Source organism: Otolemur garnettii, unplaced genomic scaffold (assembly GCF_000181295.1).
Source record: "Otolemur garnettii isolate 467f Iridium unplaced genomic scaffold, OtoGar3 scaffold00038, whole genome shotgun sequence".
Lineage (NCBI taxonomy): Eukaryota > Metazoa > Chordata > Mammalia > Primates > Galagidae > Otolemur > Otolemur garnettii.
In genome coordinates this window covers 6,207,598-6,213,308 of record NW_003852433.1, presented here as the reverse complement: position 1 = coordinate 6,213,308, position 5,711 = coordinate 6,207,598, and positions in this window count along the sequence as shown.

Sequence of the window (5,711 nt, the reverse complement as noted above, 5' to 3'; positions counted from 1 at the left end):
GGTGGAGGGAGGATGATTGGTGGGGTCACCTCTATGGCTTATCTTACAAGGGTACAAGTGAATCTTTCTAAAAGTGGAGTATGAATGTCTTAACTCAATAACTGAGAAAATGACATGAAGGCTAGGTTAACCAGTTTGATGAGAGTATTTCAAATTGTATATGAAAACACCATACTGTACCCTGTGATTGCCGACAAACGTCTTGACTGGATGTGTGAAGGAAAGCTGTCACCTCTCCCTCTGCATCAGCCCCAGGAGGTTCTTGCTCTTCTTCAGATGCTCCTGCCTCAGGCCCTTTGCACTTGCTGCTCCCTTTCTCTGCCTGTACTCACTTCCCAGAGGACTGTGTGGCTGGCATCCTCCCACCCCTTAGGTCTCAGTTTCACTGTCACCTTCCAGCAACCTGCAGCCCAGCACCAGGTATTCACTAGGACACTCCATGTTTTGCCTTCAAGGTACTGAAGTCTGTGAGAGTGATGGAGTTGAAATATTGATATGTGCTGCGTGAAGCCGGGGCCCCCATCTCCCTTGTTCTCTCTCTCCCTGTCCCTGCATGCTGTCTGGCACACTGTACGAATTTAGGAAACATCCACTGAATAGAGAAACTAGCAAAGGAGGCTTTGCAAAAGGGATGAGGCAAGGCAGTGGGACTGATAAAATGTAAGAAAAGCGTTAGGGGCGCAGAGCCGGGAGCTTTAGGTTTAAGGTGTGGAGTCCAACAAACCTGGTTCTAATCCCAGTCCTGCCACTTTGGAGTTGCATGACCTTGGGCAACTCACTAACTGTGGGGTTGGGGAGAGTTCCCCCACTCCTAGAGCAGTGGAGGGTAGAATAAACGTGGACTGCCTGGCATACAGTAGGTGCCAGTTAGTGGCCATTCAAGGGGTACCACCTATACGTCCCTGTAGCTCCCACCCCTGTGGTTGGAGGAACAAGATCCCACCCTGCTGAGCTCTCTGTCTTTTGGCCTAAAATTAGCTCACAAATTCCTTGGCTGCCTGGCGGGTGCTTCTAACTGACAATTCAAACCAGATGTTTCCAGCTGTTGGGGCCCTTCTTCTCCCCACCCTGTAGGCAGCACCCATGTGTGTCTGGCTCATGAAGATGGGACTTGGTCTTAGGGGGTCAATTAGCTTCACTCATTCCTGAGCCCTGGCTGGACAGTGGGTTGAGCGGGAGACATGCCCTAGGTCTGTGTGTGCACCCTCACTGAGGCCTGCCCGCGGGCCACATTCGGCCCTTCCCAGCCCATGGCCTTAGGGGGCACCTGCTATGCCAGCTTAGGTGTGAACTGCTGCCCAGGTGGTGTCATAGACTCCCAGTCCCAGCTGTCACCACTGTTGCTGGGTAATAAATATGATTAGCATATTTATTAAGCTCTAGGTACCAGGGGCTGTTGCATTGCCACAGGAACCCAGAGAGGTGGGAGTTGTCACTATCCCCATTTTACAGATGAGGATGCTGAGGGTCATAGTGGTTGAGTAACAGTCTAAGGTCACCCAGCCCAGAAGCAGCAGAACCTGGATGCCCCTGAAGGACAGATGGTCTTGGCTCACCCTGGATAGGTTAACCTCCTTACTTCCACCCTACCTGGCCCTTTCCTACTTGGTGGGTGGGTCTGAGTATCATGGGAGACTCTCTCTGTGAGGCCCTTCCCAGGACACCCCTGGGCCCAGGGGCAGCAGACTGACTTATGGCCGCTGCTGGGATAGGTGGCATGGCTTGTCCTTGTCAAGAGCGTCCAAACCCCCATGTTTCAGGCTCCCGCCTGAGTCAGAAGTGGGTGGTCAGGGAGGGAAGGAAGGAGAGGCCTGGATACCTTCCCATAGGTGGGACCCTGGGCTGTCTCTTGGTCAGGGTCCTTGAGGGAAAGAGTATCTGTGTGTGTATGTTGGGGTGGTGAGGATGAGGAAGGCTTGGTACAAAGAGAGGAAAGACACAGTGAAGGGTTACCCACATGGGGAACCATGATCAGCCTTTCTCACTCGTAGTAAAGCCCTCCACCACCCAGCCCTGGCACCCTCTGACCTCACTTCCTCCCACTGTCCCTCACATGCACTCTGTTCCAGATACATCAGGCTCTTTTCCACTCCCGGACGCCTCCCCCACCCCAGGACCTTTGCACTGCAACCTTCTCTTTTTGGTGGTGGTGGTGGAGCACCCATGGACTGTGGGAATGAACCGGGCCCAAGGTCGCTGGCCATTTTTCTCTCTCCACCAGCAACAGGTGAGCACAAAGTCACTTTGGAGGTGAGGGGCGGGCCCACGGGCAACCGGTGGTTGGCAGAGCATGGCAGCAGAGCCAGGCCTGCAGCATGGCAGCCAGTGTTTACATTCCTGCCCCACCTGGATGGCTCCTACCCAGGGCTAAGGAAGCTCTCCTCACGCGGCCGGAGGAGTGTAAATGTTTACATGGGAGTGTGCATGCAGCTGGCCGGGCCACCATAGCCACAGGAAGCTCCAAGACCCTCAACCTTCAGCCTGTGGGGTGCCCCACCACTCCACACTGCCAAAAGATAAAGGATACAGGTTTCTTGTTTTTTTCTCTTAAAGAAAACTTTTATCTGAGGCATAACCTACACAATGTGCAAAACCATGAAGGGTGCAATTTGATTTTTCACAGCTGTGCACCCACATCACACCATGAAGTGTAGATACCACATAGTCCTAGCCCAGAAGATTCCGTGTGTTTTTTTTAGCTGGCACTACCTTAGGGTAGCTGTACTTCTGACTTCTGACCTTACAGCTTAGTTTTGCCTTTGTTCTAGAACTTCACTGGATCATCCAAAGGTGGTTCTCTTGGTGCCAGTTCTTTTGCTGAGTGTGTGGGTGGGACTCAGCCACACCTGTTCCTATGCATCGATGAGCAGAGTCCCAATGGTGGCATGGATGTGCCACCATCTGTGTGTTCGTTCTGCTGGTGGGCATTTAGGCTATTTCCAGTGTTTCACTCTTATGAATAAAGCTGCTTTGGATGCTTTTGTCTTTGTGTGGATGCTGTGTGTTTTCATTGCTCCTAGGAGAGAGATTCCTGGGTCAGACAGGAAGTGTATGGTTAACTTTATAAAAACCATCAAACCATTTTTGCCAACAGTTTTCCACCATTTTTCTCCCCTACCAGTAGGGGGTGAGCATCCAGTTGGGTTGTTTTCTGGCAGTTGGAGCTAGGGTGGCTCTTGAAACAAGTGGGAAATTTACTGAGAATCACGGAACACCAGAGCTTTAAGACGACTCCATAGGCCCTTCCTGGTCTAGGAAGGGAAACTGGGACTCAGGACACACGGTGGGTGAGGGGAAGAGCCAGGCACTAACTCAGGCTTCCCAACTTCCATGCTGTAATTGCTCCCTGATGAGTAGGAGTCAGCAGCACTGCTCTTAGTTCCCTGGAGGAGGGTTTCCTGCCTCAGGGTCTTTGCACTTGCTGTTCCCTTGGCCTGAAGCTCATCTTCCTTCTCTGCTTGACTGGTTCCTCTTATCCTTCATGGACACCTCTCTGGAGAGGCCATTCCCTGCCCAGGCATCTGCCCAGCCCCCTCCAAGCTACTCCCTGTCTCCTCATGCTTTTATTTTCTTATTATTTTTCTTCATTTTACGTGGTCGGTCTCATCCCTATTTGCTGGTCAACTCGTCTCTTCTGCCAGGAGATCCCTGAGAGAGGCCCGAGTCTGTCTTTCTCCCTGCAGGAGTTGGAGCAGAGCAGACACTCAATAAAATTAAATGGATCAGGGAACAAGCAAAATAATATGCGGGGGGGATTATTGCCAGTGGGTGGGCATTTATTGAGCATCTGACATGTTTCAGGCCTGGGTGCCAGGGATACAGTGATGGAAAAGGCATTGATTCTGGCTCTGAAAAGTTCACAGTTGAGAGGCAGTGTAAACAGACCATTACTGCCCAGCTGGGGTTCAGGGAGGGCTTCCTAGAGGTGGTGATAACTGAGCTACAATATGTAGTGGGTGGTCAGGCAAGGGAGCGTGGAGGATAGTGCTCCAGGCAGTGCTGTGGCACTGTCTGGGCACAGTGCCCAGCTTATGGAGGTGCTTAGTAAACGCCTGAGGAATAAGTGAATGTGTCTAGTTTACAGATGGAGAAACTGAGGCCCAGGGAGGTTTCGTGGAACACCTACAGCTTGGACCTGCCTGGTCAAGGCCACTTTGCCTCCTGAGAGCCACCAGGCAGGAGGCTGCTCCCAGGGTGTCCCTATGAGGGCCAGCCTGTGCTACAATGTGGCCGCAGCCCAGGCCTCTCCTGCCACATGAAAGTCCTGGACTATTTTTGCCCAGAGGGTAGGTCCCAGCGGCCTCGGGGGCTATGTAATTAGAAATGGCCCTGGGCCCATGAGGGGTTGGAGCTGGGGGCTGCAGCGGACAGGGTGGCTGCCCTAAGCTATAATGGGGAGGATTCTGGCAGAGACCCAAGGTGGGGGTGGCCACAGCGGCTTAGCAGGGCGGGGGCCACAGCTGCTAATTGCATGGTGGGTGCATCGTGAGGTCTCTGAACTGCTTCTAGGCTGGGCAGAGGGCCCGGCTGCTACTCTGTACCTTTGAAATTACAGATTGCAACTGGTACCACAGGCCCGCCCATGCTCCTCGGAGCCACCATGGTGCAGGCCTCAAGGAGCAGCCTGGCTGGGCCCCACAACAGGCCTCAGAATTGGAGAACGTGGAGTGTGAGACCTTTGGGATGGATGAGCAGCAGCTGGGGCAAACGCTCAATGTATTAAGCTGTTCAGAACCTGAAAATCTAAGAGTAGAGGTCAGAGTGGCCAGTCACACTGTCAACAGCACTTATTGAGCACTAACTATGTTCTGGGCACTGTCCCAGATGCAGCACTTATGGCAGTGCACACAATAGGCCAAGCTCCTGGTCCCTGCAGAATCTCTGCTCCTTGACAATAATCTCTAAGAGCTGCTGCGAGAGGGCTGTGTTGCTGTTCCCGTCTACCTCAGGGCCTTTGCGTGTGCTGTCCTTGTCACAGGGAGCCCTCTTTCTAAATGTCTCCTCTTCATCTTCAAGAGAAGTTCTACTGTCACCTCCTCACAGAGACCTTTATGAGCCCTGGGACCAGACTGAAGCAAGTGGCCCCTGACCTACCCACCAACTCTCAGCCCAGCTTGTAGTTAGATGTTCACGTGTTTGTTTACTTGCTTATTGCAGGTCTTCCCACCACTCTGTAAACTCCATGTCTCTGTTTGTTCGTCACTGTCTCTCAGGGCTTGACCCTGTGCCCTGTGTACAGTGGGGCCTCCAGAAATATTTGTATAAATATGTACAACTATTATGTGTCCATAAAATTTAGAAGAAAATGTTGCCATAAAACAAGAAATATTTGCAAAATGAATGCAATTTAGAACATCAGAGCATTATAGTTTTAAGACTAGTTCAACCCTGCTGTGACTCAGAGAAGGGCAGTGATTTGCCCCACCAACCACAGCTGGTGCTTAAGCCAGGGCTGGGGCTCAAGGCTCCTTTTTTTGTGCAGTTGGTGACTGGTGTTGTTGTTACTCTGTCCTCAGTTGTGGGTTGGGATGATCCATTTAAGAAGAGCGTGTGTGTGTGTGTGTGTGTGTGTGTGTTTGTGTGTTGACAGGACAGATGGAGTCAGTAAGGACTTGCTGTAGAAAGGGGCCCTCTAGGATGGGGGTGGGGGGTCACAGAACTGGCTGTCTCATTTCCAGATTATTTTTCTTTCTTTCTTTCTTTTTTTTTTT